The sequence below is a fragment of the Muntiacus reevesi genome, chromosome 4, assembly GCF_963930625.1.
Source record: "Muntiacus reevesi chromosome 4, mMunRee1.1, whole genome shotgun sequence".
Taxonomy (NCBI): domain Eukaryota; kingdom Metazoa; phylum Chordata; class Mammalia; order Artiodactyla; family Cervidae; genus Muntiacus; species Muntiacus reevesi.
Genome location: NC_089252.1, coordinates 31569031 through 31584168, shown reverse-complemented (window position 1 = coordinate 31584168; position 15138 = coordinate 31569031).

Genomic DNA, 15138 nt, shown 5'->3' with positions numbered 1-15138 from the left:
CCATACATAAAGAATATCTATAATAATCTGAGAAGACCACTAATTTACCCCTCCTTTTTTCAACTACTTATCCGTAGGAGGCCAGATTATCCTCATATACTTCAACTAAAACAAGCTGTCTCAACAGATTGAATGTAGAAGTAGAGAATTCACCTGTTTCTATTGTCAGACATTAAAGAGATTTGCCAAAAACATAAAAATGCCATTTTTCTTGCTGAAGTTTTGGAAAATACAGTTATTTTTAACTTGCAAACATTTGTATTAACATGTTTTGTTATTTTTTAAGAGTTGTTTTAATTTCAGTTTTCATTTTTAATAGCAATAGATGTAACTCAGTCAAAAGCTCACTGAGGTCTTCAATAATTTTTGAAAGTAAAAAGATGTCCTAAGGCCAAAAAGTTTGAGAACAGCTACTGTCAAAGATACAAGCATGAGAATGTATACTAAGGAAAGCAACTAGAATTGGTCTGGAAATCTTGTACATGGATTAGCCAAAGAATTCGAAGGTGCTTAGCCTGGAAAAGGAGAAGGCAATGGCAACCCACTCCAGTACTCCTTTTTTTTTTTTTTCAGGCAGAGAAAGATTTATTATAGGAAGAGAGAAAGTGACTGGCTTTAGAGAGAAACCAGTGATCTCCCTTTACAGCAAACCCTTCTATACCCTATCGATGGGAAATTGTGCCCTGAAGGAAGGGGGAATTAGTTTATCTTCATCCTGCAGCTGGGGTCTTGTGATCACGTAGTCAGAGGGGTCTCACAGGCGGGTTGTCACGTAGTCTTGAGAAACTGGCACCAGCAGGGAAAAACAGGACATTGCCTTAAGGAAAAACAGGATGCCACGTGGGCGATGTGGCCACTGTGACATCATCCCTTCTTTGTCGGGTCACTGTAGTGGGCCATTTTTAAATAATATACTCTGAGCCCCTGGTGGAGCCTAACAGGTACAAACTTGCTTTCTAAAACCCTTCGGATCACATCGGTGCTGACATCAAAGCCTTCAGCCAGTCTGGGAACTGACCAAGACTGCAAATTCCCTGTGTAAATACCCATGAAAAAAAGAAGCAGATTTTCCATCTTTGAAGACATCTCCTATCAGAACAGTTAACGGATAATGTAACACTAGTGATAAATACATGAAAAGAAGGCTTGGAAAACCTGGAAATGCAGTCTCTATCTGCACCACTAAATGACTACAGCCTATTTTTCTGTGCTGACAGCAACACCCACCTATTCTTTTTTTTTTTTTCTTGGTTTTTTTTTTTTTCATTTATTTTTATTAGTTGGAGGGTAATTACAATGTTGTAGTGGTTTTTGCCATACATTGACATGAATCAGCCATGGATTTACATGTATTCCCCATCCCAATCCTCCCTCCCACCTCCCTCTCCACCCGAACCCTCTGGGTCTTCCCAGTGCACCAGCCCCGAGCACTTGTCTGTCACCAACCTGGGCTGGTGATCTCTTTCACCCTTGATAATATACATGTTTCGATGCTGTTCTCTCAAAACATCCCACCCTCGCCTTCTCCCACAGAGTCCAAAAGTCTGTTCTGTACATCTGTGTCTCTTTTTCTGTTTTGCACATAGGGTTATCATTACCATCTTTCTAAATTCCATATATACGCATTATATACTGTATTGGTCTCTATCTTTCTGGCTTACTTCATTCTGTATAATGGGCTCCAGTTTCATCCATCTCATTAGAACTGATTCAAATGAATTCTTTTTAATGGCTGAGTAATATTCCATGATGTATATGTACCACAGCTTCCTTATCCATTTATCTGCTGATGGACATCTAGGTTGCTTCCATGTCCTGGCTATTATAAACAGTGCTGTGATGAATATTGGGGTGCACGTGTCTCTTTCAGATCTGGTTTCCTTGCTGTGTATGCCCAGAAGTGGGATTGCTGGGTCATATGGCAGTTCTATTTCCAGTTTTTTAAGAAATCTCCACACTGTTCTCCATAGCGGCTGTGCTGGTTTGCATTCCCACCAACAGTGTGAGAGGGTTCCCTTTTCTCCACACCCTCTCCAGCATTTATTTATTGCTTGTAGACTTTTGGATAGCAGCCATCCTGACTGGCATGTAATGGTACCTCATTGTGGTTTTGATTTGCATTTCTCTGATAATGAGTGATGTTGAGCATCTTTTCATGTGTTTGTTAGCCATCTGTATGTCTTCTCTGGAGAAATGTCTGTTTAGTTCTTTGGCCCGTTTTTTGATTGGGTCATTTATTTTTCTGGAATTGAGCTTCAGGAGTTGCTTGTATATTTTTGAGATTAATCCTTTGTCTGTTGCTTCGTTTGCTATTATTTTCTTCCAATCTGAGGGCTGTCCTTTCACCTTGCTTATAGTTTCCTTTGTTGTGCAAAAGCTTTTAAGTTTCATTTGGTCCCATTTGTTTAGTTTTGCTTTTATTTCCAATATTCTGGGAGGTGGGTCATAGAGGATCCTACTGTGATTTATGTCAGAGAGGGTTTTGCCTATGTTCTCCTCTAGGAGTTTTATAGTTTCTGGTCTTACATTTAGATCTTTAATCCATTTTGAGTTTACTTTGTGTATGGTGTTAGAAAGTGTTCTAGTTTCATTCTTTTACAGGTGGTTGACCAGTTTTCCCAGCAGCACTTGTTAAAGAGGTTGTCTTTTTTCCATTGTATATTCTTGCCTCCTTTGTCGAAGATAAGGTGTCCATAGGTTCATGGATTTATCTCTGGGCTTTCTATTCTGTTCCATTGATCTATATTTCTGTCTTTGTGCCAGTACCACACTGTCTTGATGACTGTGGCTTTGTAGTAGAGTCTGAAGTCAGGCAGGTTAATTCCTCCAGTTCCATTCTTCTTTCTCAAGCTTACGTTGGCTATTCGAGGTTTTTGTATTTCCATACAAATTGTGAAATTATTTGTTTTAGTTCTGTGAAAAATACCGTTGGTAGCTTGATAGGGATTGCATTGAATCTGTAGATTGCTTTGGGTAGTATAGTCATTTTGGCAATATTGATTCTTCCAATCCATGAACACGGTATATTTCTCCATCTGTTTGTGTCCTCTTTGATTTCTTTCATCAGTGTTTTATAGTTTTCTATGTATAGGTCTTTTGTTTCTTTAGGTAGATATACTCCTAAGTATTTTATTCTGTTTGTTGCAATGGTGAATGGTATTGTTTCTTTAATTTCTCTGTTTTCTCATTGTTAGTGTATAGGAATGCAAGGGATTACTGTGTGTTAATTTTATATCCTGCAACTTTACTATATTCATTGATTAGCTCTAGTAATTTTCTGGTAGAGTCTTTAGGGTTTTCTATGTAGAGGATAATGTCATCTGCAAACAGCGAGAGTTTCATTTCTTCTTTTCCTGTCTGGATTCCTTTTATTTCTTTTTCTGCTCTGATTGCTGTGGCCAAACACTCCAGTACTCTTGCCTGGAAAATCCCATGGACAGAGGAACCTGGTAGGCTGCAGTCCGTGGGGTCGCTAAGAGTCAGACACAACTGAGCGACTTCACTTTCACTTTTCTCACTTTCATGCGTTGGAGAAGGAAATGACAACCCACTTCTTGCCTGGAGAATCCCAGGGATGGCAGAGCCTGGTGGGCTGCCGTCTATGGGGTCGCACAGAGTCAGACACAACTGAAGTGACTTAGCAGCAGCAGCAGCCTGGAAAAGATTTAGGACCTAATGGCTAGCTTCTGAAATGAGTGTATTTATTTGTTTTGAAGGCAGTGTAGAAAGGGAGTTAACAGCAGGAGTAATCAAAGAGACCTGTGTTCGAGACCACTTATGGTTAGTAGCTCTCTGGTTTGAAAAGTTAAATCATTTTTTTCTTGCTTCCTCTATTTTCTGAATTTTATTTTTTAAACTGTGGTTAAATATACGTATCATAAAATTTACCATTTTAACCATTCTTTAAATGCAGTTCAATGAGATTAAGTGCATTTACATTTTTTATCCAACCATCATCACCATCTATCTCTAAAATTGTTTTATCTTCCCGGACTGAAACTTCACATCCAAGAATAAACTCCACATTTCCCCAATCTCTGGCAACCACTATTTGACTCTGTTTCTCTGATTTCAGGTACTCTAGGCAAGGAGTACATCAAGGCTGTATATTGTCACCCTGCTTATTTAACTTATATGCAGAGTACATCATGAGAAACTCTGGGCTGGATGAAGCACAAGCTGGAATCAAGATTGCCGGGAGAAATATTAATAACTTCAGATATGCAGATGAACCACCCTTATGGCAGAAAGTGAAGAGGAACTAAAAAGCCTCTTGATGAAAGATGAGAGTGAAAAAGTTGGCTTAAAGCTTAACATTCAGAAAACTAAGATCATGGCATCTGGTCCCATCACCTCATGGGAAATAGATGGGGAGACTGTGGAAATAGTGTCAGACTTTATTTTTTTGGGCTCCAAAATCACTGCAGATGGTGACTGCAGCCATGAAATTAAAAGATGCTTACTCCTTGGAAGGAAAGTTATGACCAACCTAGATAACATAGTAAAAAGCAGAGACATTACTTTGCCAACAAAGGTCCGTCTGGTCAAGGCTCTGGTTTTTCCAGTGGTCATGTATGGATGTGAGAGTTGGATTGTGAAGAAAGCTGAGCACCGAAAAATTGATGCTTTTGAACTATGGTGTTGGAGAGGACTCTTGAGAGTCCCTTGACTGCAAGGAGATCCAACCAGTCCATCCTAAAGGAGATCAGTCCTGGGTGTTCATTGGAAGGACTGATGCTGAAACTGAAACTCAGTACTATGGCCACCTCATGCAAAGAGTTGACTCATTGGAAAAGACCCTGATGCTGGGAGGGATTGGAAACAGGAGGAGAAGGGGACGACAGAGGATGAGATGGCTGGATGGCATCACCGACTCGATGGGCATGAGTTTGAGTAAACTCCAGGACTTTGTGATGGACAGGGAGGCCTGGCGTGCTGCAATCCATGGGGTCACAAAGAGTTGGACAAGACTGAGCGACTGAACTGAACTGAGGCACTTCATGGGGCTTCCCCGGTGGCTCAGATGGTAAAGAATCTGCCTACAATGTGGGAGACCCGGGTCTGATCCCTGGGTTGGGAAGATCCCCTGGAAAAGGGAAAGGCTACCCACCCCAGGCACCTCATATAAATATTAGCTTATGCCTGGCTTATTTCACTCACATAGTGTCTTCAAGTTTCATTCAGGTTGTTGCAGGTGTAAGAATTTCATTCTTTTAAAGGCTGAATAACAGTCTGTTGTATGCACATGCCACATTTGTTTTATCTGTTCATCTGTCAGCAGACACTTGGGTTGTACCCACCTCTTGGCTGTCCTTAATACTGCTGCTGTGAACATGGGGGCCTTTTTTCATACTGTTCATGGGGTTCTCAAGGCAAGAATACTGAAGTGGTTTGCCATTCCCTTCTCCAGTGGACCACATTTTGTCAGAACTCTCCAATATGACCCGTCCGTCTTGGGTGGCCCTACACGGGATGGCTCATAGTTTCATTGAGTTAGACAAGGCTGTGGTCAGTGTGATTAGATTGGTTAGTTTTCTGTGACTGTGGTTTTCAGTCTGTATGCCCTCTGATGGAGAGGATAAGGGGGTTATGGAAGCCTCCTGATGGGAGAGACCGACTGAGGGAGAAACTGGGTCTTGTTCTGAAGACCGGGGCCATGCTCAGTAAATCTTGAATCCAATTTTCTATTGATGGGTGGACCTGTGTTCCCTCCCTGCTATTTCAGTTCAGTTCAGTCTCACTCTTGGCAGCCCCATAGACTGCAGCATGCCAGGCCTCCCTGCCCATCACCAACTCCCAGAGTTTACTCAAACTCTTGCCCATTGAGTCGGTGATGCCCTTCTCCTCCTGCCTTCGATCTTTCCCAGCAACAGGGTCTTTTCAAATGACTCAGCTCTTCGCATCAGGTGACCATCAGGTATTGGAGTTTCTGCTTCAACATCAGTTCTTCCAATGAACACTCAGGACTGATCTCCTTTAGGATGAACTGGTTGTATCTCCTTGCTGTCCAAGGGACTCTCAAGAGTCTTCTCCAACACCACAGTTCAAAAGCATCAATTCTTCAGTGCTCAGCTTTCTTTATAGTCCAACTCTCACATCCATACATGACTACTGGAAAAACCACAGCCTTGACTAGACACACCTTTGTTGGCAAAGTAATGTCTCTGCTTTTTAATATGCTGTCTAGGTTGGTCATACCTTTTCTTCCAAGGAGTAAGCATCTTTTAATTTCATGGCTGCAGTCACCATCTGCAGTGATTTTGGAGCCCCCCAAAATAGTTTTCCACTATTTCCCCATCTATTTGCCCATGGAGTGATGGAACCAGATGCCATGATCTTAGTTTTCTGAATGTTGAGCTTTAAGCCAACTTTTTCACTCTCCTCTTTCTCTTTCACCAAGAGGCTCTTTAGTTCTTCTTCACTTTCTGTCATAAGGGTTGTGTCATCTGCATATCTGAGGTTATTGATATTTCTCCTGGCAGTTTTGATTTCAGCTTGTGCTTCATCCAGCCCAGCATTTCTCATGATGTACTCTGCTTGCCACCAACCCACACCTCCGCTGGAGACTCCTGGACACTCCCGGGCAAGTCTGGGCCAGTCTCTGTGGGGTGACTGCTCATTTCTCCTGGGTCCTGGTGCACAAGGTTCTGTTTGTGCCTCCAGGAGTCTGTTTCCCAGTCCTGTGTAAGTTCTGGCAGCCCTGTGGTGGGGATAATGGCGACCTTCTCCAAGAAGCTTATGCCATACCCACATATGCATGTAAGTTAAATAAGCACAGTGACAATACACAGCCTTGACATACTGCTTTCCCTATTTGGAACCAATCTGTTGTTCCATGTCCAGTTCTAACTGTTGCTTCCTGACCTGCATACAGATTTCTCAGGAGATAGGTCAGGGGGTCTGGTATTCCCATCTGTTGAATAATTTCCCACATTTTATTGTGATCCACACAGTCAAAGGTTTTGGCATAGTCAATAAAGCAGAAATAGATGTTTTTCTGGAACTCTCTTGCTTTTTGATGATCCAACGGATGTTGGCAATTTGATCTCTGGTTCCTCTGCCTTTTCTAAAACCAGCTGAACATCTGGAAGTTCACAGTTCACATACTGTTGAAGCCTGGCTTGGAGAATTTTGAGCATTACTTTACTAGCGTGTGAGATGAGTGCAGTTATGCGGTAGTTTGAACATTCTTTGGCATTGCCTGTCTTTGGGATTGGAATGAAAACTGACCTTTTCCAGTCCCAAGGCCACCACTGAGTTTTCTAAATTTGCTGGCATATTGAGTGCAGCACTTTCACAGCATCATCTTTTAGGATTTGAAATAGCTCAACTGGAATTCCATCACCTCCACTAGCTTTGTTCGTAGTGATGCTTCCTAGGGCACACTTGACTTCACATTCCAGGATGTCTGGCTCTAGGTGAGTGATCACACCATCATGATTGATTGGGTTGTAAAGATCTTTTTTGTACAGTTCTTCTGTGTATTCTTGCCACCTCTTCTGCTTCTGTTAGGTCCATACCATTTCTGTCCTTTATTGAGCCCATGTTTACATGAAATGTTCCCTTGTTATCTCTAATTTTCTTGAAGAGATTTCTAGTCTTTCCCATTCTATTGTTTTCCTCTATTTCTTTGCGCTGATCACTGAATAAGGCTTTCTTATCTCTCCTTTCTATTCTTTGGAACTCTGCATTCAAATGAGTATATCTTTCCTTTTCTCCTTTGCTTTCTCCCTGCCTGGGGCCAAACTATGGTGGAGGTAATGAAGATAATGGTGACCTCCTTCAAAAGATCCCATGCATGTACTGCTATACTCAATGTCCCCAGCCCTGCAGTAGCAGGCCACCACCAACCCACACCTCCGCTGGAGACTCCTGGACACTCCCGGGCAAGTCTGGGCCAGTCTCTGTGGGGTCACTGCTCCTTTCTCCTGGATCCTGGTGCACAAGGTTCTGTTTGTGCCTCCAGGAGTCTGTTTCCCAGTCCTGTGTAAGTTCTGGCAGCTCTGTGGTGGGGATAATGGCGACCTTCTCCAAGAGGGCTTATGCCATACCCACATCAGCTGCACCCAGAGCCCCTGTCCCTGCGGCAGTCCACTGCTGACCCGAACCTCCACAGGAGACGCTCAAACACAGCTCTGTCTCAGCCTCTGTGGTCCTTGGGTCCTGGTGAGCACAAGGTTTGTTTGAGCCCTCTGAGTATCTCTGGCGGGAATGGGGCTTGAGTCTAAACATGAATTCGCCCCTCCTACTGTCGTGCTGGGGCTTCTCCTTTGCCCTTGGATGTGGGGTATCTCCTCATGGCTGGTCCAGTGAAGCGCAGCTACTGCTCCTGACCTTGGAAACGGGGTATCTCCTCTTGACCTGTTGCCGCTCCAGTGGCAAAATCACTGCAGCCAAAATCACTGCAGATGGTGACTGCAGCCATGAAATTAAAAGATGCTTACTCCTTGGAAGAAAAGGTATGACCAACCTAGACAGCATATTAAAAAGCAGAGACATTACTTTGCCAACAAAGGTGTGCCTAGTCAAGGCAATGGTTTTTCCAGTAGTCATGTATGGATGTGAGATTTAGACTATAGAAAGCTGAATGCTGAAGAATTGGTGCTTTTGAACTGTGGTGTTGGAGAAGACTCTTGAGAGTCCCTTAGGTTGCAAGGAGATCCAGCCAGTCCATCCTAAAGAAGATCAGTCCTGAATCCTCATTGGAAGGACAGATGTTGAAGCTGAAACTTCAATACTTTGGCCACCTGATGCGAAGAGCTGACTCATTTGAAAAGACCCTGATGTTGGGAAAGATTGAAGGCAGGAGAAGGGGATGACAGAGGATGAGACGGTTGGATGGCATCATTGACTCAATGGACATGAGTTTGAGTGTACTCCAGGAGTTGGGGATGGACAGAAAGGCCTGGTGTGCTGCAGTCCATGGGTTTGCAAAGAGTTGGACATGACTGAGCGACTGAACTGAACTGAACTGAACATGGGGGTACAATGATCTGTTTGAGTCCCTGCTTCCTTTTGTTTTGTGTATATGCTAAGAGCTCAACATTCAAAAAACTAAGATCATGGCATCCAGTCCCATCACTTCATGGCAAATAGATGGGGGAGAAAGTGGAAACAGTGGCAGATTTCATTTTCTTGGGCTTCAAAATCACAGTGGACAATGACTGCAGCCATGAAATTAAAAGATGCTTATGTCAAATCTAGACAGAGTTATTAAACAGCAGAGATATCACTTTGCTGACAAAGGTCCATCTAGTCAAAGCTATGGTTTTTCCAGTAGTCATGTATGAATGTGAGAGTTGGGCCATAAAGAAGGCTGAGTGCCAAAGAACTGATGCTTTTGAATTGTGGTGCTAGAGAAGACTCTTAAGTCCCTTGGATAGCAAGGAGATCAAACCAGTCAATCCTAAAGGAAATCAACAATGAATATTCATTGGAAGGACTGATGCTAAAGCTCCTGCTGGATCATTTAGTAATCCTGTTTCAATTTTTTAAGGACTCACCATACAGTTTTCCACAGCCACTGAACCAGTATGTTTTATAAGTCTTATATGTCATAATATAGATGAGATTCCACTAAAAATGTAAACTCTATGAAAGCAGAGATTTTCATGTTTTTTTCTCACCAGCAGGAACCCCAGCACCCAGAATTGTGTCTTAGGCCCCTATTTAATTTTTGAATGAATTAATGAACAAATGCCTAACTAAATAGTGAGGGAAAGAAACTTATGCTGTAAAACATTTCTAATTTTTATATCCAGCACCTTAACATATCTACGTAGCCATCTGGTGGGCATCTCAAACTTTCTTTTGTGCTCCACCTATAATTAAATATATTTGGAATCTGACTATTTTTTACTGCATCCACTGCCACTTCCCTAGTGCAAGTTAGTGTTTTAACTGTCTCCCTGCTTCTGTTCTTGCCTATCTTGCTCCTCATTTCAAACAAGTCTTAACATAGCAGCCAGAATGATCTTTTCTAAAAAGAAGTTAAATCAGGTCCCCTTTCTGTTCAAATTACATGCAATCAGGTTCAATTTAAAACAAGTCTTTACAGCTGTTTAAGAACAGAACAAGTTGTTTGGCAGGATGTGAGCTTCTTACCACCTGAGTAAGTAGACACAGGTGTTAGATGCGCTCATGGTGCAGTACAGAGGAACATAAGATGGCTGGTTAGATTAGCTAATTGTTATGGACCTTCCTATGTGTTCTATTGGGTTTCCCAGGTGGGGCTAGTGGTAAAGAACCCTCCTGCCAATGCAGGTAGATGTAAGAGACATGAGTTCTATCCCTGGGTCAGGGATACCCTCTGGAGTGAGGGCATGACAATCCACTCCAGTATTCCATGGAGAATCCCCATGGACAGAGGAGCCTGACAGGCTACAGTCCATAGTGTCACAAAGAGTTGAACACAACTGAAGTGACTTAACATGCACATGTTTTCTTATTTCTGTTTATGAAGATAATGCACATTTAGTTTTCTAAATGCAAATAATACCAAAGGCAGGAGAAAAAAATCAGAAATTACCACTGTACAAGAACCATCATAAATACTATGCCTAACACTTTTTGTATACGCATACACAGGCAAATGCATATATGTAAGGAAACATAAATTCATGTATAAAATACTTACAAAATGAAAAGCAGGTTGTACAACAATGATATATAATCAAGATTTTCCAGTTAAGACAGGCACTCAAACTTTTTAAAACAGTTCCTTTTATAAAAATTACATTTGTTTTAAAAACCAAATGGAATTTGAAAAGTTCAAAGAAGAAAGTGAAATTCCTGAAAGCATGCCAGGTTGAGAGAACCACTCTAATAGTGTTGATACATATCCTTCCAGATGCGTCATAAAGCCTGAAAAAGAATTTAAAGGCAGACAAAACAAAACTCAGAAAAAATGAAAAGCCTGCTTGTTTTGTGTTTAGGTTTTAGAAACTGTCACAAGCACTTTTAAGCTACTGTGGGAAGAAAACATGCTTGTAAAGCTGCTGATCTTAAACACCAGGCATACACTGAGCTTTCTCAAGCCCACAATGAAATAAGAAACCAACTATGAACTTACAGCTGATTCACTAACACTGGGACAGTCAGGGCAGGGCAGGTGACTCTAACCCACCATAGATTGAGCCGATTGGAGGCAGCCCCCTGTTTTCCTTTGCTCCTGGGTAGGCGTGTCCTTCAGGGCATTGCTGAAAGCCTGGTGGGCGCTAGCCTTGCTCCTCCGTGGCAACCCTGAGGTGTCTAAAAATGCATTTTGCTCTGTTTCAGCATCTTTTATCTTTCCCCTTCCGCTCAGTGCCTCCGCCTCTCAGCCATCACTTTCACAGCAGCAATTTCATAGTAGAACAAAATGGCAGCAACGCCAGCCAGGCTGTCTCCTCTGGGCCTCCCTGCTCCCCAGGATCATGGCTTCTTGGGCTCCAGCTGCTTTGGGAGCTCTCCAGCACCTTCAGGAAAGGGACAAGAAATTTTTAATGAGTCATTTAAAAATGCAACTTTAAATTCCCAATAAAAGTGATTTTTTAAAAAAGATGTTTCTTTATTTATGACTGCGCTGGATCTTTGCTGTACGTGGACTTTGTTTAGTTGCTGTGCAAGGCTTCTCATTGCAGTGACTTCTCTTGTTGCTGAGCACAGGATCTAGGCACGGGGGCTTGAGTACTTTAGGCACATGGGCTCAGTAGTTGCAGCTCCCAGACTCTAGAATGCAGACTCAATAGCTATGGGGCACAGGCTTAGTTGATCTGAGGCATGTGAGATCTTCCCAGATCAGGGATCAAACCAGTGTCTCCTGCATTGGCAGGCCGATTCTTTACCACTGAGCCATCAGGGAAGCCCAAAAGTGAATTTTAAACATTAAAATTATTCTGAGTTGTATAATGAAATTTTATTTCTCCCTGAAAATCAAATCAGAGAAAAGGTATGGCAGCAAAGACAAGACATACGGGAAGATACAGCTTTGCATCCATTCTTCAATTTAGTCTTTAAAGAAACACAAAAACATAAACTGTTACATAAATAAATGAAATGAGGAAGGAAACATCTACCTAAGTAACACAGGAAATTTACAGAAAGAACCTTCTGGTAACAGAAGTAGTTATCAGGTGTGGGGGTGATGCTGAAAACTCCTATGTGCTGAACTGAAGCTTGGAGACAGTTTTGGTGGAAGTAGAAAATAATAGCTTTATTGCTCTACCAGGCGAAGGGGGACAGAGTGGGCTCCTGCCTCAAAAACTGTGTGTCCTAACTGGGGAGGATTTGGTGAGTTTTATAGCAATGATTCAAGGGTAGGGTTGCTGATGAGATTAGGGTGTGTGTGGGACCTGCACTCCTTTAATCTGGGCTCAAGTCATCTCTCGATGAGCTTCTCCAGTTCTTTTTTAATCTGGCTTTCGGTGGTCTTCTCTGGAATGAGGAATACTGACATCTTCTATTTATTGGGGTTAGGCTTCCCCGATGGCTCAGCAGGTAAAGAATCCACCTGCAATGCAGGAGACACAGGGTTGATCTCTGGGTTGGGAAGATTGCCTGGAGTAGGAGATGGCAACCCACTCTAGGATTCTTGCCTGGGAAATCCCATGGACATAAGCCTAGCAAGCTATAGTCCATAGGGTCACAAAGAGTCGTACACGACTGAGCATGAATATCTAAGTTTAACTTTCAAAAGGAAGCTGCAAAGAGGAAAAAACAAGAATTAATTAGAACCAGCTAGGGCCAAGATGGCAGAAGATTTGACTCCTGTGGCCCTTGAGCCTGATAACAGGCTCACTGTAATACATTAACTAAATGACACGCCCACCAGCGCCAACACAGTTGTCATGACAACTGGAGAAGCCGTATGAGGACTGAAAAGGAGAGCTGCATCAGTTTCAGGTCAAAATCACACATCTGTTCTTGAATAACTCATGTATTCCTCTCACTCTTTCCAATTTCCTCCCTTTTTCCTCAACCCTTCGATATTTTTGGTGTCTCCACCCGAATTAGGTTGAGAAGTTGTTTGCAAACTAGGTTCCTGCTTCTCCATTTTTTGGCTTTTAAATAAAGCTTATGTTGCTCTAGTCTCAGCATCCGTTTTGCTATCGGCTGGGCCCATCTACTTGGAAAAAGAACCTCCTCCGAGGTCAAGATGAGTCTTGCCCAGGCTAGGACCCCAGCATGGGTCATTGACTAGTTTGGTAACAGTGCCTTTACTGGGGTAGGGGGCCCTTGGAGAAGACCCCGGTAGGGGGTGTTCAGGACTTTTGTTTTAGAAATGCTGGTTTCCAGGTGCTCTGAGACATCCAAGTGGAGAAGAGGAGGTCACTGATATGAGGGCTCAGTACCACAAATGACACAGCCCCTGCTCTTGCAGTAAAACCGGAACAGATTATAGCCAGATAAATACAAAAATAAATATCAACATTTATGATTGATGATGATTAAGTGCATGATTAAGAGGCACTGCACACTTCTGGGAAACAGTGAGTTCACAAATCTTCACAAACAGTGATATGGAGGACTCTGGGAACGCTGATGAAAGCTGTTTTGTTCAGATTGATGGGGCAGCATCTGAAAAACCCAGCAAATACACACAAATACTATTATCTGGGTATTTCAGAGAAGAGCAACATCGGGGAGAGAAGGGAGGGGTCTGTCCCAGGGAAGCTCAGCAGGGTCCCAACCTGGAACATCTGCAGGGCTCTCCTTAGCTGACTTCTCAGCAGCCTTTGTCAAAGCAAATGACACCTGTTTCCTCAGTCTCTTCACTCAGCTCCACAGACAACCTCTCCTGGTTTCCTGTCTACTTCTCTGGCAGGCTCTGCTTGTCCTCTGCGATTCCTGCTCCTGGCCTCGAAAGGCTGGTTGTGTGTGTTTTCCTTTATGCACCTGTCTTAGAACCCGGGGCTTCCCTGGTGGCTCAGAGGTTAAAGCGTCTGCCTCCAATGCGGGAGACCCAGGTTAGATCCCTGGGTTGGGACGACGCCCTGGAGAAGGAAATGGTAACCCACTCCAGTATTCTTGCCTGGAGGATCCCATGGACGGAGTAGCTTGGTAGGTTGCAGTCCATGGTGTCACTAGGAGTGGGACACGACTGAGTGACTTCACTTTCTCTTTAAGTGATCCCACCCAATTCCATGGTTTCAAATACAATCTATATTCCAATAGCTCCCAATTTCTGTCTCCAGTTTTGTCACTCTTCTGATGAGCTTCAGACCTATATGTGTTAGTAGCTCAGTCGTGTTGGACTCTACAACCCCATGGGCTGTAGCCTGCCAGGCTCCTCTGTCCAAGGGATTCTCTAGGCAAGAATACTGGAGTGGGCTGTCATTTCCTTCTCCAGGGGATCTTACCCATCCAGGGATCGAACCTGGGTGTCCTGCATTGCAGGCAGATTCTTTAACGTCTGAGCCACCAGGGATGCCCATATATCCATCTGTATATCATTTCTCTTCGGATTCACGCGTCCAAAACCCAATTCTTGACCTTCCCCACTTCCCCGCCAAACTTCGCAAGCCACCCTGTATCTTAAGAAAATGGTGCCAAAATTCATCTGGTTGTTGAGAACGTACATCTAGGGGGTCATCTGTGCGTCTCCCTTCTTCCCTCCCATCTCTCTCTTCTATCCCTTGAATGAGGACCTACCCCCCACTTTACCCCATCCCCTTCAACTATCAAAGCCATCAAAACTAGTTTTCCCTGTTACACGCTCAGAGCATCCGGGCGCTGACCATGCTCTCCCTTAGTAAGAGACAGGCTCTAGAAGGATGCGCTTTCCTTAGACCAGGGGGCAACCCTGCCCCACACAAGCACGCGGCCCTGCGCAAGCTTCCTGTGACCGAGAGGGAGCCAGGACCCCCGACCGCCCGGAAAAGTGCGGCTGGGCTCCAGGGCGCGCACGCCCGCCCACTGCACCAAACATTGTTTCCCTGTCAGGCCCTCCGCCTCTCCGCCCTCCACTCTTCGCGGGCTGGGCAGCCCTGAGGCTCCGCCCCCACCGCAAAGGGGAGGAGCCTCCCGCGGAGAGCCCGGCTTGGTCTCCGGCCGGTGGGCCCCACCGCTACGAGGCGGGCAGTTAGTCGCCAGTTTAAGCGAGGAGATCTGCGGGTCACGTGCCAGAGGGTTGGGGGCGTGGCACCAGGAAGCGGCCTC